Raw genomic sequence first — 27850 nt, forward strand, 5'->3', positions numbered from 1 at the left:
GGGCCTTGGGGAAGGATATTTCCCAGAAATCATAGAGCTCTTCCCCTGTAATAGCAAAACTGCAATCTTCTATTTCTGAAAACAATAAAAAAAAACCTTAATATTTGAATTTCTTTGTGATTTTAAAGTGTTTGTTGTTTCTGCTTGTTCTTAAAATATCTCGTTTTGCTTGGGTTTGGTCTCATTGTGAGCTCAACTATATTGAATTTTTTAAAGGTTTTATTTCTTTTCTTTCTAAAGGTTTGACATTTTTGTGTTTCAACTTTTGTCATATTTTGTCTTTTTTTTGCATTTTCATCAAAGATTATGGTCTGAATAATTTAAATTTTTTACAATTAAAAATTTCCCGGACTAGTATCTGATTAAATTTTACAAATTTCCCATGAGTAATTAAATATCGTATTAGCCTGTGACTCTTAAAGGGTCCTGGAGAGGTTGAACTGGCTAGGAAAAATTGCAAATTTGCATCTGATTCTTAGCTCAATCTGCTTGTCAGTGAGGTGTTACTGCTCAAGCCAAGGTTGTCCATTTGAAATCCACTCCTTTATAGGACCATTGCAAGGCTCCAAATTCTGTGACACTGAAGGTTTAACCACACCTAGTAAATAGATGTATGGGGAATTCTGCCACGTGCCAGGGCACTGTGCAAGAACAAGGCATACATGGCTCCTGAAGGAGAGCAGCTTTATTTGGTTTGATATAATAACAAATGGGTTCAATTTTGACAGTGTGAGCTGATTTCTCAATCCATCGTCATCACCTTTTCCTGATTCTCTGGGCTCTACAATTTGGGTTGGAGGATGTGCCTGCTTATCTTGTGGGCTTCCTCTCTTAAGATGGGATCGAATGGCATCTGCTCGGCAGCCATGTCAGGTGGCACAGCAAGGGGTGCCATGAGGATTGCCAACCTCTACTCTTCTAGTTACACATTACTGGGTGATCTTTCTGACCTTAATCTCTTTCACCTCCAAGATCCAGTTCAGTGTACCCCCAAAAAAGGTTTTTAAAATTCCTCCTAAACCTAGTTTCTTGTGGAAACAGGATAGCCTCCATTCCCTTCCAGTTTATCAAGAGCCTCCAAAACAGCCCTTCCTTTTGCCTGACAAGTAGTGGGTTCCCTTGGTGGTTATTGGCAGCCATAAAATGTTCATCTTTCTCACAAGAAAAGAGGAAAAAGAAGCATTTGTATCTCCCTCAAGTGAGTGTGATTATTTCTGAAATGTTCCTTCTCAATCACTTGATAAGGGTATTCCAAATTTTGATAGAGATTCATGTCACAGTTTCTCTGCATGTGTCTTGGCCATCACATCCTCAGCAGATTTGGAAGTATACCTGTTTTGCCCATGTTGGTACCTACTTCATAGGATTGTCGCATGGATTAAATGAGGTGATGAATGGAAAAATGATTAGAAAGTGCCTGGCACAGTATAAGTTCCAATATAAGCATTTCCTATTATTATCTGTAGTATTATTGCTATTAAGAGTATCCATTCACCACATGCCCTGAGCATAGATGTCTAAACTAATCCTGTTGAAATCCAACAAAGTAAAAATCAGATTCTGGTCTACTAGATTAATTCCCAATTTGTTTTAGCTCCAGGCTGGAACTATTCTTGTAGCTAGCTCCTTTGACTCACTGAGACTCTTTTTCATTTGTTCTTACTCCTCTGTCTTCATCATCTTCAGTAGTTGGAAAAAGTGAAAACAAAATCAAGTGTGGTTAGAATGAGCTTGAATTGGAGTACCGTTCAGTGTTTACTTTCCACGTACCTACTGTACTAGTTCAGGTCCATGCTTCTTGGTACAGCACGTTCTGTACCAATTTTCCAGAATGGATAAAAATTCAATCCCCCTGGAATAAATTCACAAGGCTAATCTATAAATCTTTCTCTTTGATATTTTTTTATTCTTCCCAACGTCTTTTCTTTGAGATGTAATTCAGCTAGAATGAATGCAAGAACTCAAAGAGGACAATCAGCCATTTCTTCAAGTTTTAATCTTCTCAACATCAAAACAATACTATTACTGAGGCAGCTTGGTATAGTGTCTTAGCTGGTGCTCAAATGCCTATGAATTGAGTATCTAATTTTTGGAAAGAATCTTCCATATATGACAGTTAATTATTTCACTTTTTGGAAGGCACACAACCTTCCCCAGAGCCTGCCTCAATATTATAGACCATGTCTTACGTCATGTAATCAGACTGAGTCAGATAGGATTATATTAGCTGCACTGTATTCTTTTCTCTACAAGGAGAGATTTAGTTTATTTTAGAAAATCAGACTGAAATAGGAAATTTCCCCCTTCTCAGGTAATCTGGTTTATCTGAAAAGTTAATGTTTTTTGTTTTTTGTTTTTAAATTTCTGTCAAGTTTCCCCTAGGAAGAGGAAATATTGCCTTTTGGGATAATAGACTTAAAACTGGGCAGAGGCAATTTTTTGCAGTACACAAAAACATTCCAAGGAGTACACAGTTGATCCAAGGGTAACATGGGTGTTAGAGCCGCTGACCCTCCACACAGTCAAAAATCTGTGTATAGTTTTATAGTTAGCCTTTGTATTCCTGGTTTCTTCATAGCCAAGGTTCCACATTTGAGGATCCACTACAGAACATATAGCACTGTAGTACATATTTAGTGAAAGAAATCCACATATACATGGACCCGGGCAGTTCAAACCCATGCTGCTCAAAGGGCAAAGAGCATTTTCAGTAAATCATATCCTAGAAATTCAAATTCCATACCTGTTCTTTCCTAAGATTTATCAGCCTGAGACTGTGCCATCCAAAGAGGATTTGCTAGCGTGTAAAACAAAGCGATGGTTTGAAATAAGAATTATTTTCCAGAAAGACACCTTTAATTAAGGCAGCCTTATTTGTCCCTGTCTCATGTACATTTCTGTTTCTAACGTGGCCTTAGAAACAGATAGTTTGTTGGGATTTATAGATATATTTTAGAGCAGGACAGTAGAGAAACAATGACAGTTTTCATTTGGAGAACTTCCCTTTCTCATTCACCAACTATGGTGAAAGAATTAATTACTCCTGAGAGAGTCCTGTGAAAGGAAAGCAAGGTAGCTTCTGTAAGAAATATTGAAGGTGGCAGAAGCACACTATTTCTCCCATCCAAGATATTCATGGGAAGACTCTGTCTTATCTATCTTAGAACTAGAATTCAGAAACAAGCTGGTTGTCATAGGAATGCATATTAATATGTTTATTTGAATTGAAAAATGAAGTCAGACTTTCTCTGACAGAAAGAATTCTGATCTGGCTGATTAGTTGGAAAATATTGACTGTTTTTTCCAATTAGCTTATATGGCTGACATTTTCCAAATTGGATAAGGTAAATCTGTATGTCCAGGTTTTGACAAACATATATCATAAAGACTGTGATGAGATTAAAACATTTTATCCAAAACAGTTATTGGCAAAGACATATTGAACAATATTTCAATCTTCCCAAACCTTTCTGAATATATTGAGTTAATCAAGGTGTGTTGAGGTTAAAGATTAACAGTATAACTAAAAGGCATTTGATAAGGCTCAGTAAGATTGTTTGTTTGTGGGTTTTTTCTTTTTCATTTTCTCATAGTCTCAAGAAATTGAGAACTGAATGAGTCGACAGAGTAATACATTCATTTGTAGTATCCACAAATTATGTCCAACATAATTTAACCTTATATGGGCACTTATATGGACAAGTTTATTTAAACCATTTATTTTTATTAAAAACTAAAAATATAGTGTAACTGTTTAAACTGGTGATGAATTATTTCAGATTCCAACCTAAAATAATGTGTGAGAGAGCATACAGTGCAATTTTTAAAGTACAAACTAATTAAAATATTTCAAAAAATCACTATTCTGGAAAATAGAGACTGGGTTATTGTCTATGGCTGTGAGTGTGGAGCAGGAAAGAGGTGCAGGGAAATTGACTAATACACTTTTCATTCTTTTGTGATGAACCTATAGCAAAAAATAAGGTATATATATTTTCTTAATCAGATTATTCTGCTACACTGTGTTTCTTGGAGCAATTTTTGTGACTTTTTTATTATTTTTGTTCTTATTCATCCATATAAAATGATTCCTATTCCTTTTAATTCTTTTCAGATTTGGCTAGGACCATGTTTTCGTAGCACTTAATTCTACAAAAAAAAAAAGTGATTTTTTTAAAACCTGGGTTTGACTATCCTAAGACAAAGAATCTTGTTTATAATAATAAAGTAGGACTTATCAAACCCAGGTATCTCTATATTGTGAAATATGTAACTCATATATTAAAGGGCTAACCCTAGTAGACTACACCCAGCAAAGAGCTCTATCAAACATACTTTACCACATTTGCTTCTTCTACCACTTGGTGTCATCTAGCTAGGAGGGATCCAATTGATTTCTGTTCTATTTGAACCATAAGAAGATTACACAGATGTAGGTATTTAAAGTAAAACAAAACATACCTGAATTTAAGGTTTAAAAAAAACAACAACTATAAGCTAAGTCAAATGACAAGGGACAAACAGAGAAAATATTTGCAAATCATACTGTAAAGGACCAAACTTACCGCACATACAGCATCTAGAAATTGAGAAGAAACTACTGTCAAACCAAAGGAAAAATGTACAAAGGTATTAACAGAGAATCCTCTGAAGCACAGGGGCCTTAAACTACAAAGAGGAATAATCTCAGACTTAACTGGAGAAATGCACATATAAAGGACACTAAGATATAATTTCTTCCTTCTCAGATTGGGAAAAATCGAAAAGTTTAACATGATCAGTTCAGAGTCTGTTGAGAAATAGATTTACTGATAAGTTGTTGCAGTGCAAAATGGTACTATTGCTATGGAGTGAAATTTGGCAATACTTATCAAAATAAAAATTGCATTTACCCTTTGACCCAGAAATCTCAGTTCTGGAAATTTAGCCTCACTCTGCTAGTTCAGTTTTTGTGGCAGCAATAAGCAACACGGAAATCTCGGTGGCTTGCAAAAAAAGCATTTAGTTATTGCTTGAATTACATGAGGGCAGCAGGTCAGCTTCTGGTCTGTCTGGGGCCTTCTCATTCCTGAACCAGGGCTGAAGTGTCTCCTGCTATCGGGTTCATGTTGTTCTTAATGCAGGGGCAGAAGCTAAAGGGGCTTAGTGGAAACACAGTGGACTTCAAGTCTCTGCTTGAAATTAGCACTCTCTTACTTCTGCCCACATTCTATTGAGCAAAGAAGTCACATGACTAAGTGTAAAGTCATCGGGGCAATGAAGTATACTCCACCTATGGGGAAGCATTGCAAAGGCTCATGGGGAGGATTGTGAATGCTGAATCCTATTACAGACAGGAAGCAAGGACCTGGAAGCCCTGCCTGCCTGTCCATGGAAGATAAGAAATACATACAAGGTTATTCATTGCTGCATTGTTAGTAATAATAAGAGCATTGATTTGTAAACATTTATGGAGACGTATCAGACAGACTGTCTCTCTCAATCCATCTATCCTTTCTCTTAGAAAAGTGTATGGTTGACAGTAATGCTCTCTGTGTTAAAAATTCCTATTTCCAGCAGCCATTGTGCTTGAGTTTTCTTCAAGGTGGAAAGTGATCTTTCCTGGACTACAGATCTTACATCATTTAAAACAGGAACTGTGCTTCCAATTCATTCATTCAATAAATATTTATGGAGGGCCTGGTATGGTTCAGGCTGACTTATGTTGAAGAAGTCTGATGGATTAAGGTTGTAGGAAAGGCATAATTAACCCTGCAGAGAACAAAATTCAGTATCTCTCAATCCTGGTTTTTTCTTACTTGTCTGCCTCTGCCAATGTCCTAGCCCAGCTTATTGGTACAAGGGTTTGAGAGAAACGAAGAAGGGGTAGACTTTTGATACTAGGAACTAGGAGTCTGTGACAAGAAATTCTTTGGAAGAAAATTAAGTCAACTTAAAAAATGTGCTTGAGGGTATTTGTTTGGGCCTAATATTACTGCAGAAATGTCTGTGGAAGGCCCCAGTCACCAGTCACCAGTGCATAGCCAGCGTAAGCTTTTAAAAGGTTTGTTTGTTTGTTTTTCGAGGATTTCTGGCCTGAGAAGGCTCTGAAGGAACATTCTAACTTGGGAAGGCAGATAGTATTTTACAGGGCTTTAAAGGTGGGGAAGCAAGCAAAACGTAGCTTGTTTTGGACATAAATGATTAAGGATGTTTCTCAAAAAAGAGAAAAACTATACTATGGATTAGAAGCCACTGTTTGGGCATTTTTAGAAGGACAATTAGGAGAATGTGTGAATAAGCCATTTCAGACAAGAACGCAGGAGGGCTGCAGTGAAGTGTTCTCAGTTCTCCAGTGTCGTGTGCACTTTACTGGTAAGAAATATTTAAGTTCCATTGGTAATATTAAGAACTGGAGATTTCAGGTGTCTGCCAGAAGCAAATTCTTGGGATTTTTTTGATACATGGCATTGTTACCAAGAGAAGCTTTTTGAGCAGGAGTTGCCAGACTACAGCTTCAGCCTGTTTCTCTAAATAAAGTTTTATTGAAACACAGCTATACCTGTTTATTTACATATTATCTACGACTGCCTTCACAGTATAACAGCAGAGTTGAGTAGCTGACACATTTTCTTATGACCCACAAAGCTGAAAACATTTACTATTTATCTCTTTGTAGAAAAACCTTGTAGATACTTGTTCTAGTAATAGGTTGGTGGTTGTATTTGTTGGCTAGGGCTGCCACAGTCTAGGTGACTTAAGCAAGAGAGTGTTTCTCACAGTTTTGGAGACTGGAAATCTAAGATCTAAGTGCCCTCAGGTTTGGTTTCTGGGGATGCATTTCTTCTTGGATTTTAGATGGTCACCTTCTTGCTATATCCGCACAGGGCCTTTCCTCTGTGTGTGTACAGATAGAGAGCAAGAGCTCTGGTCTGTCCTTCTTATCAGACTAGGGCCTCACCCTTATGACCTCATTTAATTGAAGTTACCCTGTCTGCAAATGCAGTCACATTGGGGGTTAGGGTTTTGGCATTCAAATTTGAGGGAACAAAATTCAGTGCATACAGTGCCTCTAACCTTGATTCAGGGAGCAAATGGGAGGGTGATCTCTATGAGCATGTTGCAAATTGGGATGGAGCTAAATGTTTCCCAAATAGCCAAAGAGCTAAAAGAATTAATTATTATAGAGTAAAGCAGAACCAAAAAAGGCAGGTCAATAGCATTTGTCAAACTTTCTTTTCAGGCTAAAATTTTGTTATGTTTATCTGACATGTCCCTATTCTGAGGGATCCAGTTTTAAAGGATTATATAATTCAGGCTGTTCCTAATTTCCTTCTTTCTCAGGAAATATAGTATTTGGTCTTCTAGGGCCTCCTAAGAGCAAGTGTTTAAATGTCTTATGGAATTGGGTATACACTGAGTGGCTAAATATTAGTTTTCTAAATATTGCAAACGCTATTTTACTTAATGGTATTTATAGTACTCTCGTCTGCAAAACAAAAACAAAAAACAATAACTGTGTCTCACAGATTTGTGTGATATTGAAAAAAATTTTTTAAAGACTTGAAAATTGTGTTGCTTAAAAGAATAGTTTCGTTTTTTTCCAGAACAGTCCCCATTGTATTTCTTTTCTTTTCTTTTTTTTAACCAATCAATAGACTTTAAAAGTCCTACTCAATGATACACTACACTTTGATATTTAAAGTGATTAGAAATATTGTTTCAAGAAAAATGGTTATAGTTCCCACCTTACTATACCCATCAAATTCTTTCAACCCTCTGGCAACCACTTGAGAACTTAGAAATGCCTTTTATCTCTTCAGATGCTTCCTTCCAACTCCTGGGATTTGATAAGCTCATTTAATTATTTTCAAAATATGTTATCTTCATGTTTTTTCTTGTCCTTAATTAAATTCATACAAGTTCCCAGTTATATTCATTCCTCAATGCTTTTTACTTTCGGTCTGTCTTTCTTTGTCTTCAGGTGTCTCTTTGGATCCATTTATCGTTTTACTCAAGTCCTTTCTCAAGTATGGAAACATGGAACATGGGTAGACACATTTTCTAAATTCCTGCATAGGCACAAGTATCTTTCTAATCACCCAGAGAGATGGATGAGTTCTTGGGATTCTTAGATTTTGAACCATTGTCTTATGAGCCATTCTATGAACTATTCTCTCTCAAACTTTTCCATTGCTTCCTAGTTCCCTGTGTTACACATGAAAAATCTCAACCGAGTTTGATTCATCTCCACATTTAGTCTAGAAATCTGTAAGATTTTTTTTCTTTATTCTTCCACATCTGGAATTCTTCCATACTCTTCCAACCAGAGTATGTTGACATGTGTGTAAGCTTTGTCATGAATTCTGTTTGTGATTCAGGGATCTCCTTCAGTATTATAAGGCAAACCATTCCACAGCTGAGGGGAGTATTCATCTATTGTGTTAATCATTACCCTATAAGCTATCTTCTTTTTCTTTTGTTCCCTTTTGCAGAATTTTTAAGAATGCCCCATTGAAAAATTTTTTTATATCTATCTTGGTCTGTTTGAGATTTTTATCAGGTTTCATAATTTTTCCCTCATGATTCCTGTCTGTCTCTGTCTCTCTTTCCAATCCACGACTAATTATATTCTCAATGATAACAACTCTTTTTACAGTTCATCTACAGAAACTTTATTTTAAACAATTAAAAAATTCTGTAAAGTCTTTCTTCTGGGCTCTAATCACATAACCCCAAGAATTATTATATATTAAATTTTGTTTGGACTCTTTTCCTTCAGTTCTAATTAAAAGGCAACCCCTTCTTCTAGATGTTCAGCTTGATTTTTATCCTTTAGGCTTTGATTCCCTTCGATGTGGGGTTTTAGTTTAGTTTAGTTTGTTTTTTTCTTTTGCCATCTTGTATCATTTTGCTAGAGCCTCTTGACCGGAGTCTGGCTAGTTTGGTAAGGGCACAATATTTTTTTTTTTCTTGAGGGTTATCAGTAACAGATGGGCTTTGCTGAATTGAGTTTTCCTGCCATCGTCAGAAATTGAAAGAAATCTAGACATCCAGGGTAGTTCCCTCTCCCATGGGTGGTGGAATTGGAGAGTCAGTTTAGAAGCACCAGCATTAAAGTGACTGTTGAAAGTCTGTCCTCAGGGCCTTTACAAGGTTCTGCCACCTGACTCTGCAGGGAACCTGGAAAGCATAAACTCTGCCTCAAGCAGTGGTTCTCTAACTTGGATGCAGATTTTAAAAAAATCCAGGGATTCTGGGTTATTCACAGTGCTCAGGTCACATCCAAGACCTACTCAATTAGAATTTCCAGGCTTGAAACCCCAGCATCAGTACTTTTTAGAGTTCCCTTCTTGATTCTAACAAGTAACCAACACTGACTTAAGGGCTCCAAGAAACGCAGACCCTCTCTTTTATCACTGATGACCTCGGCTCTCCTCCTGGACCAACACTTATTCTACTAGTAGACTTCACCTGTTTTTGTTCCTGTGCTACTCCAGATAGATGGGGAGGATGGGATGGAACTGTGTTTGTTACCTTCCCAGAATTCGACATGTGGGAGATGTTCTCTCTCTTTTGAATTTTTTAAATTAATTGCCTGTAAACGATCACACACATAATCACTTGATTAAAATTAATTTTTTCAGTATTCATTACCTTCTCTCAGGAAGAGAATTTACCTTCTTTTCTCTTTAACAGTACAAGTGGGAGATCACTCCCACTGGTCATATTCTTTGATTCAGTGTTTTCATTCCCTCAGCACTTGCACAGTTTTTTGTTCTTATGAGATGCTTTTTCAGCCTCACAGAAGTTGAAGAGAAAGCCTTATAATTTATATTCTAAACGCCTAGTATTAGAATTATTTTTCAAGTTCTGGCCTAGTATTCTCTTTAACTTAGTATGTTTATTTATCTAAATAAATAAAAGGAAATGATTTCTCAAAATGCCAGTGTGACACATTCCCACCAATTTTTATTTCTCAAAATATATTTATATCATTTAGCTTGTCATGGAAGCACATCAAATAGTTTTTCTTCATCCTCAAGATATCTAACGCTGTTCCTTTTAAAATATTCTCTGATGTTTAATGAACCATATGCTACGGCTTAAGAATCTGGGAATCTTATTGCTTAGTTTTTAATTCAGTTTCACTCTAGATACTTTGTCTTTATACTATTAATTGACCTTAAATATTTAGTCTTTAAGAATAGATCAAATGAGATTTAATCAGCTTCATGAGAAGCCATTCTCTTTTAAATAATTATATTGCTTTAAAACTAAGAAAAAAATCAGTATGATAGATTTTTCACTGATAATATGAAAAAAAAGTCACAGCAGACATTTTCTTGTTTTATCCTGCTGTGAAGAAATAGACAAGTCTTAATTTGGGGAGAATTTACAAGGTAAAAACTTAGAAAATATAACAGGAAGAATCTATCTGTTTCTCAAGAATTGTCCATTTTATGAACACGTATAGTATTTTAGAAACCCCGCAGGGCATATTTCTTGAAACTCATATTGAAAAAGGCATATCCGTAGGCAGCAGAAGTGTTTACAGTAGGGGGCCAGCAAACTTAATGCTACTATACATATGTATTATTTGCTCTTCCCATACCCAGAACACTTTCTCCGACACATGTATTGCTGGTTTTTCAGTTGATTTGTTAAACTATGGAATAATTCAATATACAAATAGCTAAATAATAGTAGCCATATTTCTTCACTTATTTTTTCTTGAATTTAACTTGTCTTATTTTCAAAAATTCTTGTTAAAATTCTAGCTTCCTGCCCTCTTATAAGAAGTTGGTCTTTGTAATAAAAATGTAGTACAATAATTTCTAGCAGGATTTTGAAGAGCCTAGAAGAAGTATTAAATTTTTATTTTGAGAACTCCTTATTCAAGGAGAAATTATTCTGAAAACTCAAAGGCACATTTTTAATATATTTGTGACATTCAAAGTTTATGTTCATTTGAAGATAAGTTCTCTATCATTGATAAATACAGGTTTTTTTCTATGTATATAAACTCAGCTTTGAAAGGTTTTTTAATAAATCTACTCTAATTGCAATGGATTCCTATTTATATGTTTCCAAAGTTAATAACAGAGTCAGGGAGTGGTCAATATCTTCCACTGCTGCTTTTCCTATATTCTTTCTTAGTACCGATTGTGATGTACAGCCCTGGGCTTGTCTGGGAGGAGCCTATGGCAGCTTCCAGCATCCACTTAGCTCAGGAAATACAGTGTGATACTGCATCTGATCTTAACTTTATCTCTAAATGTGGTCACATAAGCTATGAGTTCTCACTTGCACTAGCAAAATTGGCACCATAACGTAGGGCAGAAAGATTGAGATTCCGTCTCCTCCGTTTCCCTTTTGGACAAACATGGAAATAAATAATTGTAGCCAGCACACATTACCGTGAAAAGGAAAACTATTTTTCTTTTCTATGACTTCTACTGAGATTGAAAACTATTTTAAAAAGAGTGTAGTTAACATTTACATCTCATACAAGTTTTTTTTTTTCCAGCTTATCTGTCTCTAGATGACCCCCAAAGAAGGTTATCTTAGATATATAGGGAAATTTTCACTTGAGCAGTCATTTTCTGAAGGATATTTCATACTGAAAAATCTTTGAAATACCATTTTTCATCTACCCACTAAACCTATTGAAAATGTCTCCACAGTACCTGAAACATTTTCTCTGTTGAAATATATCATTTTACATTACTCAGATGTTCTGAAAATTCATAAAGTGGCAATCATAATTTATTGAAATTTCTTTCTGTGAGTCAGAAATGAATAAAACTATACAGTGCATTCAAGCGGAAAAAGAAAAGAAAAATGAAGAGAGTAACTCGGTACTTTTGGTTTAGAAGTAACAGAAGATTGTTCTGAGTAAATAACCTTAATTTTAGCAGTTCTCTATAATTCTTATTATTTATTTATTTCAAGCTTGTGAAAAACTGAGCCTAAAATCGTGTGGCAAACTTTACACTGTAGATCTCTAATAACATTGTTCTTTTACTGACATCAATAATTATTCAATATTTTTCTGTGGGATTCCAACAATTTAGCCTTGTTTCCTTTATGCCTCAGCTGTCTTTTACTTATTTACTTTCTAGAAGATGGCTGAAGGGCCCCTGCTCCCCATTCCTTTTGTAGGTTCGGAGCTTGTGGAGTGTCTAGGTTTGTTCTTACCTCTGCTGATTTTGAACTTTTTTCCTGCACTTCCATTCTGCTTTTGTTTCTCTAGCTATACACGTCCATCTGATTAATGCGAAAATGACGTTATATTGAATGGCTCTTTTTCTTACTTTACAGGAGAGTTAAGGATACAAGGTACCAACAACAGAGGATTGGTATAAGGATTATATGAATCAATAATGGTAATCATAACACGAGCCTGGCATAGCTCAACATATGTTCTTAGTATTTTTGTTATTATTACATGTTCTGTCATTTCAGAACAAAAGAGAAAGTAGAATTGCTCCAAATTACTTACCTTACTTTTTCAATGCGCGGTATCTGTGTATGCTGGAAACTATATAAATTTTAGCAGGAAAATTTCTCAAAAATACAATTGGATAGATATTTGGAAGTGACTTCATTCCTCAATTAAACTTGAGCCATCTTTGAGGAAACATATATTTTTGAATGGGTTCACCACGATTTGTTTATTCCCCTGTGGTAGACATTATGTTTTTAAATACACTTTTTGGTGTTATATACAATTCACAGTAATGAACTTGTGTCTATTTCTTTGCAAACTTCTTTAAGTGTATCTGTAAGGTTAAAACCAAGAAGTAGACTTGCTAAGCTAAAGGACGTGAGACACTTTAATTTAGATCCCTATCATGAAACTGCTCTCTGAAGCCGACGCTGATCAACATTAGCTCTAAGAATGAATGCGTGTTCCTGGTCCCCATGTTTTTCTAACACTGCTAAATATATATTTTCAGTGTCAACCATTTAAGAAGTGAGAAGTGGCATCTAGTTTTACTTTATATTTCTCCAATTCTGACTGAAATCTGACATGGTCTCATATGTTATTGGTTATTTTTAAGGGGAGAGAGGCATCTGCCTTAGCTGTTCTTCATTTTTATCCTAAAGATCCCAGGCATTCCTCCTGCTCTGAGATTACTTTTGTGTTTGTTGTATATCCTGCCTCTTTTTTTCTTTCATTCCATCTGCTTTAGGTTCTCATTTAATACAATCCCATCACTTTTCCTCAATTTCAAGTATATTGACTGTTACCTTTTTTTGTTTATAGCACATTTAAAAACACATGTCTCTATTACACTGAGTTGTTGTGAGGAGTGGATGAGCTAATACAGGCAAAGGTTTGAAATGGTGTGTGGTACACAAGTGCAGGTCAAAGCCTGGCATGAAATTTTTCTTCTTCGCATTTTTAAAAAATTAACATCTTACAATAAGTTGATTATCATATTATACAAAATTAAGGTTACTTTTTATTTATAAGAGCTCTTTTTATTAAGACAATATTGTCTTATATGTTGCCTTTTACATTTTTCTGGTTTTCTTTCCCCTGGAAAAACGAATGTTTATGTACATTTATTTTCTGTGTGGTTTTCACTATGGGATAATTTTAAGTGGATATTGCTTATAAATAAATGAAATCAAATAATGAGAAGGAAAATAGGGAAATTATAAGGGGGAAATTAAAGAGAAAAATAATACAGGTAAGAATAAAAACCAAAAATTTGGCTGAGCTCAAATATAAATAGGTACAAAAATTAAGAAATTAGGAAACAAAAAAGAAGAAAAAAGTTAATATAAAAATTAGACAAGATGAGGAAACAAGAAAACAAATGAAAAAATATTATGCTAAAATTAAATGTGATTCAAGGAGAGAAATTAACAGAAAAATAGTATGTTGCTCCTTCCTAGCCATTAGAACAAATTTCTTTTTTCCAAATATGTAGCATAACTGTTATCAATACACCATGTAGATATCCTACTTTATTACTCCTCATCGAAACCAGAAACATATCCACATTTAGGGTCCAAAATCAGAAGGCCTAAATTCAAGTGCTGGCAACTGGGGAAATTACCTTCGACTAATTCTTTGAAGTTGTTAAAACCATAGACACCAATTTCAGAGTTTCTCCAACTCAACTAAGAGAATGTTAACACTCAGATCTATATATTCAGTTAGACCACAAAGTTAAATTGAGATCCCTTCTCTCCCCTAACCAATAACATAACTATATGGTAAAGAATAATTTATTGTTTTACTATAGAATTTGTTGTAATATTTTGAGGGATGAAAAAAATATCTGGGACATCATTATTATTTTATGTTGTCAGTTGTATAACGTTGGACAAGGTGATTAATGTCAAAGTACCTTACTTTTTGAATCTAAAAGTAACTATTAGGGGCACAAGGATAAAAATAGAAAACAGATATTAAATATGTATTCAGTATGCTTACTATGATATAACCTAACAGTGGCTATTATTGTAAAACAATACAATTTATAGAGTCAATGCAATTCCACTCATAATCCCAGCAATTTCTTTTTGTGGAGTTGGCAGGCCAATTTTAAAATTAATTTGGAAATGCAAAAGACCTAGGAAAATCAAGGCAATCCTGAAAAAAATTAAACTTACATTATCAGATTTCAAGAGTTATAAAGTGAAAGTAATCAAGACAATATGACATTGGGACAAGTACAGTCATGTGGTATAATGGAACACAATGGAATAGAATAAACATTCCAAAAGTAGACCTCATATAAGAAGACCTGATTTAGTACAAAGACACCATGGCAATTTGGTGAGAATGAATGGCATTTCAATAAATGGTGCCAGATTAACTGGATATCTGTATGGTAAAAACTAACAAACAAACAAACAAACAAACAAAACCCCCTGAAACTTGAACCTTTATAACTTACACAGAAATTAATTCAAGCTGTATTAGGAACCTAGAGGCAAAAAGAAAACCTAGAGGAAAAAAGTTTCCAGATGAAAACAGGGCAATATTTTCATGACCTTGGGTAGGAAAAATTTCTTTTTTTTCCCCAAACTTTATTATGAAAAATTTGAAAGACATTTGTTGTAAGTACCTGTATATACATACCCTAAATTACACTATTAACAATTTACCCTACTTGTTTTATCATATTAAATTATATCAACTTCTTTTCTCCAAGGATGAAATCTTAGATTCTCCTAGGAACAAATTCCATAATTACCCATTTTTTTCACTTCATGAGATACAGACAACAGTTATAGACTAACAATACCAATATCAACACAAATTAGATTTCTACCAAATGATTTTAATATGATTTAGGCTTCCTATTCTTTTTAGTTGGTATCCCACTAGCGATGTAAAGATAATTATGTTTAAATTTACTTGAAATATTTTTCTATCTTTGATTATACCAGCAATTCATTATACAAGTCAATTCATTTGCTTCATGTTACTCTGATTTTTTTAGGGATTGCTTATTTAATTAGAGTTTGATTTTTACCTAAAATTTACATGGTCTTAAACTCAGGTTGATGGAAATAATATATTAAAATAAGTGTAACTTCTATCCCTGTATATGCCACCTTGTTTTCTCCCACCACTCCATAAACAATCATTATCTAAAATTAATTTTGTTTTAAACTACCATTGTTTTATTTTAACACAATGAAAATGTTCTCTTCTTGCTTTGTTCATTTGTTTTTGTTTTTAATAGCCTTTATTTTTTTAGGGCAGTTTTATATTCACAACAATATTGAGCAGAAGATAGAGATTTCCTGTATAGCCCCTACCCTAACACATGCACAGCCTCATCATTATCACCGTGCCCCACCTGAGTGCTAAAGGTGCTACAACTGATGAACCTACATGTCACATCAGTATTATTCCAAGTCCATACTTTACATTAGGATTCACTCAATTGATCCATCCCTCCCCCCTAACTGCTAGCAACCACCGATCTTTTTACTGCCTCCATAGATTTTTTTCTTTTCCAGAATATCATGTAGTTGAAATCATACATTATGTAGTGTTTTCACTGGCTTCTTTCACTTAGTAATATTCATTTAAATAATAATATTTCATTGTCTGGTTGTGCCACAGTTTATGTACCCATTCACCTACTGAAAGACATCTTGGTCACTTCCAAGTTCTGAGAGTTATAAATCAAGCTGCTATAAACATCCTTGTGCAGGCTTTTATGTGGACATTCAACTCCTTATGGTAAATACCAAGGAATGTAATTGCTGGGTCATATGGTAAGAATATGTTTAATTAGGTCAGAAACAGCCAAACTGTTTTCCAAAGTAATTGTACCATTTTTCATTCTTAGCACAATGATTGAGAGTTCATGTTGCCCCACATCCTTGCCAGGTTTTTCTGTTGTCAGTGTTCTGGATTTTAACCACGGTGAGATGTGTGGAGCGGTATGACCTTGTTGTTACAGTTTGCATCTCCCTGATGACATATGATGTGGAGCATCTTTTCATATGCTTATTTGCCTTCTGTATGTCTCTGGTGAGGTGTCTAGTAGACTCTTTGGTGCACTTTCTAATTGGGTTGTTTGTTTGCTTATTATTGAATTTTAAGAAGTTTTTGGATTACTGTCATTTACGGATGTGTCTTTTGCCAGTCTTTTCTCCCAGTCTGTGGATTGCTTTTTCATTTTCTTGAGTGTTATGTAATTAATTTTCACTTGATTTTAATGAAGCCCAGCATATCCAGTCTTTCCTTCATAGATTGTGTTTTGGTGTCATTTCTAAAAAGCCACTGCCATACCCAAGGTCTTCTAGCTTTTCTCCTATGTTATCTTCTAGAAGTTTTATAATTCTGCATTTTACATTTAGGTCTGTAGTCAATTTTGAGTTATTTTATGCAGGATATGAGGTCTGTATCTAGACTCATTTCTTTGCATGTGGCTGTCCAGTTGTTTGGAAACTTGTTGAAGAAACTATCTTTGCTCCATTATATACCATTTGCTTCTTTGTCAAAGATCAGTTGATTATATTTATGGGGGTCTATTTTGGGGCTCTCTATTCTGTTCCATTGATCTATTTGTCTATTTTTTGCCTTCTGTCCTTTTCTGGATCTATACTTTGGTGTCTGACATTAATTTGGGGAACTTCTCAGTCGTTGTTGTTTCAAATATTTCTTCTATTCCTTTTTCTCTTTCTTCTCTTGGTATTCCCATTAAACATATGTTATGCCTTTTGTATTTGTCCAACAGTTTGGGGATGTTCTGGGAATATTTTTTTCCAGTCTTTTATCAGGGTTTTTTTTTTTTTTTTTGAGCTTTGGGGATTTCTATTGAGATATCCTCAGACTCAGATTCTTTCCTTAGTTGTAACCCATGTAATAATAAGCCCAATAAAGACATTCTTGATTACTGTTAACAGTATTTTCGATTTGTAATATTTCTTTTTTGTGGAAGTATTTTATTTTAATTTTATTTATTTTTGGCTGCATTGGGTCTTCGTTGCTGCGTGCAGGCTTTCTCTAGTTGTGGCGAGCGGGGGCTACTCATGATTGTGGTGTGTGGGCTTCTCACCGCAGTGGCTTCTCTTGTTGTGGAGCACGGGCTCTAGGTGCCTGGGCTCAGCAGTTGTGGCTCGCAGGCTCTAGACCGCAGGCTCAGTAGTTGCGGCACACAGGCTTAGTTGCTCTGCAGCATGTGGGGTCTTCCCCGGCCAGGGATCGAACCTGTGTCCCTTGCATTGGCAGGGGGATTCTTAACCACTGAGCCAAAAGGGAAGTGCCATGTAGTATTTCTTTTTGTTTTTGATTTTTCCTTAAGATTTCAACTCTTTACTTACATTTACTTCCATCTATTCTTTCATGCTATCTACTTTTTTTCCATGAATGCCATTAGCATCTTAATCATAGTTGATTTATATTCCAAATTCCTTGCCATACCTGTGTCTGGTTCTGATGCTTGCTCTGCCTATTCAAGCTCTATCCTTTGCTTTTTTGCATGTAATATATATTTTTGGTAGCCAGGCCTGATATGCTGGGTAAGAAAAACAAACTGCTGTAAATTGGCCTTCAGTAATACGATGAGGTGGGGCTGGGGGAAGAGAAGCATCCTATTGTCCTATGATTATGTTTCAGTCTTTCAGTGGCTTGTGCCCTGGTGTGTGAACTTCACAAGTGTTTCTCATTTTATTCTCCCTGCTCAGGTGGGTCAGGTTGGCAACCTGGGCTGTAGTTTGTTATTTTCCTTCCTTCTAGTGGAAGCCTTGACAGCTGAGATTGGGTGTTTCCCTTCCTCCCACTCATTTAGGCTCTGATAAAACCCCCGCGGGTTAGGCTCTGGTTAGTTTCTCCAGAGGGCAGAAGGTGTTAAGAAGAACAAAATGCTCTGGTGTATTTCAGAGTGGTTCATTTTCCCTTCTTCCTGCTTGAAGCACTAGGGGACTTTTCTCAGTCACTGTGAGAACCTGGTAGAACCCCAGGAGACGAAAAAACTCAAAAGTCTGGAGGCCCTCGTCCCCCATCTCAGATGACTGGACTCGCCTGGAGTTTTTATCACTCAGACTTGTCTACACTGAGCCACAAGCATCTTGTTTCAAATGCCCGTTTTCCTACCTTGGCACTGCTTCCTGCAGATGTTTCAGGTTCCTGGGTGTCTGTTCTGGTAAGTAAGTTATTCTTGCCTGTATTTGCCTGTCTCTCCAATTTTGGGGGAAGCGTTATACCCGGAAATCTCATTCCTCTTACAGTTCTAAGAAGAGCTGATGATTTTTCAGTTTGTTTAGCATTTACTTCTTAGTACAGAGTGGTGACTTCCAAGCTTCTTTCATACTGGACCACAATCTGGAAATCTCTCGTTGTTTTTTTTGTTTGTTTGTTTTGTTTTTTTTTTTTTGGTGGGGGTATGCGGGCCTCTCACTGTTGCGGCCTCTCCCGTTGCGGAGCACAGGCTCCGGACGCGCAGGCTCAGCGGCCATGGCTCACGGGCCCAGCCGCTCCGCGGCATGTGGGATCCTCCCGGACCGGGGCACGAACCCGCGTCCCCTGCATCGGCAGGCGGACTCTCGACCACTGCGCCACCAGGGAAGCCCTCGTTGTTTTTTTAATAAACAATCCAAGGTAGAGTGATCTTCTTAACTGTATATAGAGGTATATTTTATTCATTTTGAAATCCTCATGGTAACGGTTGTTCTATTTTTTAATTAATTCTACAGTTTACAAATATATTAAATTAATTTCCTATTGATAGACATTGGGTTGCCTCTCAGTTTTGCTAGTACAAACAGTGCCACAATGAATAGTCTGTGCCTGTGATATTTTATGGTTTTACCATTGTATCTTTAGGGTAGATGTCTTGAAGTGGGAGTTCTGGATCAAGGGGTCAATATGTATTTAATTTTGCTGATATTGCCAAATTCCTTTGCTTAGAGTCTGTATTACTTTGCAACCCCACCAGCACTCTGAGAATGAGGTCTAGTCACAGCTTTATGCAATTGTGTGTTTTGTCAAATGTAGGCATTTATGCTAATCTGACAGGTGATAATGGCCTCAGGGTGTTTTGATTTACATTTCTCTAATTGTAGCAAGGTTAACTATTTTATCATAAATGTAATGGGCATTTGAATTTATTTTGAATGTCCGTACTCGTGTAATGAATTTATCTCCTGCTCATTTGGGTTAGAGTAATTGATTTGCTTTTTTTCTTTATTTTTAGGAGCAAAGAAAATTCCTTTCTGTATTAGGAATATTAACGTTTTCAGTGATAAAAGTTGCAAATGGACAAAACTTTTAAACAGTGATTTTATTTAAGTAGTAGCATGAAGTGTGATGTATACAGTCTACCTCTCTATATTTCTGAACTTTCCACGTTTTGCAAATAGGCAAAATCAAGAATTGTGGAATAAATGATATGCTTATTTTCCTTTATTAATGGATATTTTTCTTCTAACTAATTCTTCACTTCACAGACTTTGTTTCCTACACAGAAAGAAATTTAGACTCTAATTTTCTTTAAATTTGTCTATTAAAATTTTGACCAACCAAGAATTCATAACTAGAGTCATACATTTCTGAGTGTAGGGAAATGCTTTCCCATTAAAAAAAATCCAGCCTCCCTGCTTGACACTCTAGTAATTGTGACCCAGAGAGATGACTTTGATCCCTTGGAGCCCCAAACTGAGCAGCAGTTCATGGATCCCTGAATTCCTCGTGCCAGGGAGTGTGGTCTCAGCAGTAGTAGTGATGTGCCAGGTGATAGGAAGACTGCAGAGCATAAAAAGAAAACTCTACATTTTCTTCTCTTGTTTTGCTTAAAATCTAGTGGAAAAGTAGGGCATTCAGATATATAAAATCACATCCCTGGGCTCCACCACAGATTCTGCTTGAGTTGATCTTAAAAGTAGGAGGAATGTGGTGATAGATGCTGTAAGATGTGACAACAGTAAGTTCAGTATCAGGGGTCCTACCCCATCTTCCCCTAATATGAATTTCAGTGCTTTCAAAGAAGTAAATGTTGCTGTTTTATCATTTTATTTTAACCACTACTAATCATACTGAGCATTAGGCAATCACTCTAATTTCATTAGGCTTTTTGTCTGTAATTTTCAGATTAATTTTGTAAGCATTCCTCAGAAGATAAGAATGGAGAAGGTGATTATTTGTACCCTGAGAGAGAAATTTACAGAGAGAAGTTAAGCAAATGTTTCCATTAGAAATAGATAACACACTGGCTTTTATATGTGACTTCAATTATGTTATGTTCTAGGGATAGAAAAGTTTTTTTTTTTAACCTGGGAATATTTATGGACATATAACTATGACACAAACTTATTCTCCTTGAAGTTATTCATTTAGGGTACTCACAGAGGAGAGAATATCTGATATGACAAGCTTGTTATGTTTGTTACTGAATTTTAATGAGTTTTTGACATAAACCCTACCAAAAAAGATAACTGTAGTAAATGACAAGTAATAAAAGACTGTACTTTGATGCAAATAAATTTGTTATTTTTGTTAGGTGGTGAATCAGACTGCTTAAGGCAGACTGTACTTTGATGCAAATAAATTTGTTATTTTTGTTAGGTGGTGAATCAGACCGCTTAAGGCATTCACATACTGTCTTCCATTTCTAACAAGTCTTTTTTTCATTTTAATAAAAAGTATTTCCTGACATTCTGGAAAGGTGTTTCTTGAAAGAAATAGGAACTGAGCATTGTTCTTAATTAAGCTTAATTAAAAAATAAATAGTGAAAAGGCAGGATGACAGATTTAACCATATGTTTTAACCTGGGAAACATGTTGTGGGTTTTAATAAAACTGAATTTCAATTACATTAAAGTTTCCCATACTCTGTAATAGAGAATAATTTTAAAAATCTTTAATATGTAGCTCAAGTTCCTCTTCTGTCTCTTTTTGTCTTTCCTCTCTCCTCCCCATTTTCCTTTCTTCAAGAGATTTTCATCTCTATTTATAGTCTAACTGCCTCCAAATATATGCCTGGAGCTCAGACCTCTCCCCTGTGTTCTAAGTGTCTATACTTAGCTTCCTACCAGGCTATCCTAAATGAATGTGGCCAAGAAATTTCAAACACAACATCTACAACATTAAACATATACATTTTCTTTTCAAACATCCCCTCCTACTCTGTTTCTAGCTTTTGTTTACCAATCAACTAGTATCAAACTGTATAAAACTGTGACTATCCTTCCCTCTAACTTATACGAAATAATTGATTAGTTTTCTTCCTCCAATTTGTTTCTTAAATAGCATTATTATCCCTTTGATAAAGGACTACATTCAGGTATTTATTCATAACTAGATAACATGTTCTAATGTGTCTTTAAACCCATCCCCATTTCTGTTACTGAAGTTTTTTTTTTTTTTTTTTTAATTACAAGACCTATCACCTTATTCTCCTGTGCATAGATCTTGTGACTGTCCACTCTGTACGAAATAAAGGACAAACCCTTCTTCGTAGCACTCAAGAACCTTCATGTTTTGCCCCCGTTCAATCTGAATCTTTGTCTCCCTCATATTACCTTATAAACTAGCATTTATGGCGTATGGCTGGTGCAGGCACGAGCATGGCCTTTCACATTCTGCTTCTATTAAAATCTGCTCATCGTCAGTTACTGACTCTTCCTCCCTTTTGGCACCACTGTATTGATAAAGCCTCTGTGAAGTTATCTAAGATACCACCTCCATTCTCCAGATGAAACTAACACCTGTTTAAAGTGGTGCTTCAAGCATAAAACAATTTACATACATAAAACAAGGATCCCACTTTACCCTACTCATTTGTAAATAAGCTCACCCTCTAAACTGTGGGCATTTTGAGTGCAGGATCATTTTGGTATCCCTAGCATAGCGCTCACCTTCTAGTAGCTGCTTATGATCTATTACTTCATAAAGAGAGGCTGATTGAAAGCCAATACACTCATTCCTTTTTTGTCTCTTATCACATGGCCATGTTCAAGTCTCATTTTCTTTGAGCTTCAGTGTTTGCGGCTGTCAGGTAAGGAGGTTTGATTAGATTTTAATGTTCTTTCAACTAGCTGATTTTTCTCAGTTGTTTCTTTGATCTTTGGTAATATTTGTTGTTTATTCTATATAGAAGGATTTTTAAAATTGTAATTACTAAAGAATAGATGCATCAGCCTAGGTGAATATTAACACACCTGCTTCATTTGGAAGCATTTGCTTTTGTTTATTAATAAGACACAGTTTAAAGAATAGTACATGATTTTTCGTTAGAACTGAGGTTAGAAAAGATTTTAAAACTGTTCGTTACTGAAATCTGGGACAGATCACTGGCAATATTTAATATAGTCTATATATGAAATATAGTCTTTCAAGGAGCTCAGATTATTTTGTAAATATGATTTTATTAATCTTTCAATCAGCTATGGAATCGCAACAGATGGGTGGCTCTTTTATAGTATTTATGCTCTGCGAATTGTAAAGCAATTGAGGTAAAGCTGTATCATATTTTTTTATAAGGTTCTTTCAGCACAGAGTTACCCAGCATGAGGTAGCACACAGGGAGAGTCTGTCCTTAATAACATCAAGTCTGTTCATCAAACACAGTGAGTTGTGTGCACATATTTTCTTCCTTCCCTCTCCTCATCCTTCTTCTTTTCACAAATATGTTTTCAAGTGATGTGTAGAATAATTTTCAGGGACTTATTTGAAGTAACTGTATTTCTCTCTATTGGTATTATATAGTACCTGCTTGTCTTTAAAGATAAATTTTTATTTCATTTTATATTAGTTTAGTTAGGCTACAGTGAATTCCAAGAATTTCACTAGGTAAATTGTGGCCAGAAATTGCAATATATTGAAGTTAATAAACAATTTTTTATATTTTGACATTTACTTATGTATGTTACTCATAACATACTCATGCGTGTTACTCATTCCCATATTCAAGAAAAGTTTTATTTTTGAGACTATTCTTTCTTAATTTTGTTAATTTATTTTGTTCTAAATATTAATCCTAGTGATGATATTGAGATAAATGAAATGTCTGTTTTCAGTGACTAAAGATGACTTATAGGAAATTTTTGGATAGAACTGTCCCTGTTGATTTCAGTGAATTTTTTTTTTTTTTACAGTAAGTAAAATAGTTTTAATAAGAAGTGTTAAGGATTCGTGTGTGTGTGTGTGTGTGTGTGTGCGCGCACTTCTTTTTTTGATACTTGTGTATTTAGCAGTGGTAAATGAAGAAATCTATATTTTGAGTTATACGTTTTTACATGATCTATTATTAATATGTTTGGCAAGAGCAGAGATCATGTTCGGTCTTTGACTTTCTTTTGAAAAGAAAGGAAATTCTAAGAAAAAAGGTGAAGCATAAAAAACTATTATCTGTACACATTCTTATAATATTTTTGAGACAAAAAGATATTGAGGAAACAACACATACACAAAGAAAACTCTGAAAAATTACCAAGAGGAATTGAAAATGAGAGATTGCTATCTCCCTAGAGAATTAAAAGTTCACTTTCTTCATGATGGAGAATTCCTCCCCTCAAAAGAGTGAATAAATAAAATGAAATGATACATATAATTAAAATATTGAGAACACTAAGTAAATCAGTATTCCTATGGAAAATCATGATGTTAGAGGCATGAAATATGGAAGGAGAAGATTCAAAATCTATTGAGGTTCCTTTCTAAGCCTGAAATAAGATATAACAGGTATACCCTAAGGAAAAGTAGTAACATTGTCACGGTGCAAATAAACCATATGTTTACAAACATATTTTAAGTCGGAGGGAACATCTTGAGAGCAGTGCAGTCTAACTAAGGCCCAAGTTTTTCTAAGTCTTGATTCTTTATGAGCATTCAGGGAAGATACATAGAAATGCTTAGAACAATGTTATGGAACAGACTGACTATATATTATTTATTCTTTCCTCAATTTTATATTTGAAATCTTTCAAAAATGGAGAAAAAAGGAAAGGCTAGTACACTAAAAACCTGTATCCCTTCCCATCTAGATTTAAGAAGTATTAACATTTTTCTACCTTTACTTTTCATCTCTCTCACATTCTATCTATAAATATGCAGAGAACCATTTTAAAATTAATTTGCAGACATTATGAAACTTTCACTCCAAATGCTTTGGCATGCATTTACTACAAATATTATACTCTCTGACACAATTGGAACACTTTCTCTTTCTCCTCATCTGTATCTATATAAGTAAAAAACAGTGGTAAAGTGACAGTAATTTAACAATGTTATCTAATAGTCAATCAATTTTCAAATTTCTCAAATAATCCCCCAATGACTTTTATTATCGTCATCCCCAACAAGGATTCACATTGCATTTGGTTGCTACAAATTTCAAATCTAAGAGCATTCCCATGCTTTAACAATTTTTTGAATAACATTAATGTTTTTGAAGAAAGTGGTTCGGTTTTCTTATAACAAATGTTGAATGTATCTGCTTGTTTCTTCATTTTTCCTCATTGAACTTGTTCTGTTATCCCCTGTATTTCCTGTCAACTGGAAGTTGAGTCTACAGGCTTGATTAGATTCAGATTATACCTTGGGCAAGAACAATTTACAAATGATGTTGCGTCATATCTGCAGGCCCAGTAGGAACTCCTTCATGCTGACCTCTGTTTCCTATAACATAACCCAGTTAGGCTTTACACAGTTCCTCGCTTCTTGCCACTACCAGAGGGCCCAATTTGATCTGCCCCAGATCTAGAACTTCTCAAGTGGGAGGAATGTGAAAATTTGTGAGCAAGAGGGCATATTTTGATAAACTGAAGTACTATTCAGTAAATATCCATTCATCTCTCTCTCCCTCTCTCTCTCTCTCCCCCTCTCCCCCTCCTTCTTCCCCAACCCCTCCCCGTCTCTCTCTCTCTCCTTCTTTTGCCTTGGGGCAGAGTATACTTCCCTTGACCTGTTACTTTGGGGCTAGCCCCATGATTTGATGCGGTCAATAGAATGTGAGTCGATATGAAAGCAGAAGCTTTAAATGTACTTAGTTGTTTTGTCTATCATGATCTGTTGATTCACCACGAGAATATGCCTTGGATAGGTTCTAGGTAAAGGAGAATGAGGCATCCATAGAGCAGAACTAAACTCAATCCACAGCCTGGATATAAACAACTTAAAAGAGAACAGCCACAGCCAATGCTGTGGTAAAAAATAATAACAATATTCTCATTTCAGTTGCTGAATTTTGCATTTTTTTCTTATGCATTATTGTTGTATTAATAGCTGACTGATGCGTAGGTCAGAGTATATGCATGAGTAATCCTGCTACATATTGCCAAATTTCCATCCCGATAAGATAAGAATTTCCATCCCTACCAAAAACAATGTAAAAGAGTTAGTGTTTTTATCTAGACTTGTCAACAAAATGTATCATCAAACTTTTGAATTTTACTCAAGCTGATGAAAAATACTATGTAATGTGCATTTTTTATGGTAGTAAAAGTGAGCATATTTGATGTGTTTAAGGGCATTTCACATACACCCTTCTTCTGAGACTATTCATATCCTTATTTTTAACAAGTTGCTGTTTTTTACTTCTTGATTTTCAATATTTCTTTACATTTGAGGATGTTAATGCTTTGTCTGCTATGTAAGTTGCAAATATATTTTCAGTTTGATTTTCTACATGGTATATTTTGTCAAGAAATATTGTAGGTAGTTTGAAAAATTATATTTCTAAGTTAGCTAGAAAGACCTTACTCCCATGTTGTAAAGAGATTTAGTCATATGCACTTCTGGTTCTTGTATGGTTAATTTGTAACACAATGCGTGTATGCATGCACACACACACTTAACAATCACAATGAATGAGAAAATAAGCCTCTATGAACAAGAGTAAGTAGACCTAACAAAGAACTAAATTAGTCCTAAAATATATCAGATACCAGAATATTCAGAGGAAAAATACAAGAACAGTATTTTAATTATGTCTAAGTAAACAAAAGAGACATATTAGATGAGCAAGGCATGCCAGGCAAGTCAATATTTTAAAAGATTCAAACAGTACTTAAAGCAAGATCAAATGTTTGACATGAAAATTTCAGTGAGTGGATAAAACATCAGTGTAAACCCCGCTGGAAAAGAATGATTGCTGTGACTAATAGATCTCACGAAATTACTTAAAGTGAACCACAGAGAAATGTGAGATTGAAAATGTGGCAGAATGTCTAAGAGTCTAAAGAGCATGAAGTAAAGCATCTAATAATTGAGCAAATAAAAGTTGAAAAAAAGAAAGAAAAATGAGGATTAAAAGGAAGGAAGCTCAAGAATCGTATGGTTCAGAATATTCTAGAATTTATAAAAACATGAATTCTCAGATTTAGAATAAAACAAATCTGAAAAAGGATCATATGACGTTACACATACCTAGATACTTCACAGTGAAACTTTAGATAACCAAAAACAAAAAGAAGGTCAAAGTGCCTAGGAAGAAATCTAGATTTACTACAGAGAACTGACAATTATAGACAGACAGCAGATTTTTCAACAGAAGCAAATGAAGCTGCAAAGAAATGAAATGTTTTCTACACAGTGTACTGACAGAATAAGTGTGAAGTAATATTCTAAAATACTGTATATAACAAAACTTATAGTTTTACATTTAGAGCCTTACTAATTAAAATTCCAAAATAAAAGTACTTTGAGAAGAAGAAAAAAAAAGATTTCAAAAAGAAATGTGAAGTAAAATATGACAAGATAAGGGAAAAGAAAATGGTGGATAAACCTAAATAGTGACTATATAAAATAACAATGACAATATCTAATTGAAATATAAGGAAATAATAATATGTAGGTGAACACATTTCAAAAACTGGGTATCATTCAAATCAGTGTTTCTGAAAAAAAAGTAAGTGGATTAGAAACATAAAGTTAGAGATGGTAATATCAACAAGACACAAATACATGGAAGAACATTTTTAGAATGTAGCTTAATTACCTAAGTTTCAAAGATTAAAATGGCCTTATAGAATTACTAAAACTGACTGTAAATAATATGAAAATATGAACATTCATTTATTTATTATTAATAGTTATGTTATATATGTTCCTTAGTTTATGATGCATTTTTAAAGTACAATTCAGGTATTGTATAAAAGATGTGTGAGAAAATAAAAGTGTGTATCTACATATGCCTATACATGTGTACATGCATTTAGTTTTGGAATTTTTACTTTGCATGTTATGAAAAATGTTTCACTTTATTGTATGAAGTTTAAACCCTTTAGACAACCCACTTTGTGCTTTCTATGTATTTACCCAGCTATAGCTTAAATTAGTTTTTGAGATATAGAAAAACATTCAAACTGTGAGGAGTTACATGCCTAGAACGTGAACAGCTCTGATATTTTGCTGCTAGTTCATATTTGGAAATTCTTCAGCAATGTT

This window comes from Physeter macrocephalus, chromosome 5 (genome assembly GCF_002837175.3).
Source record: "Physeter macrocephalus isolate SW-GA chromosome 5, ASM283717v5, whole genome shotgun sequence".
Lineage (NCBI taxonomy): Eukaryota > Metazoa > Chordata > Mammalia > Artiodactyla > Physeteridae > Physeter > Physeter macrocephalus.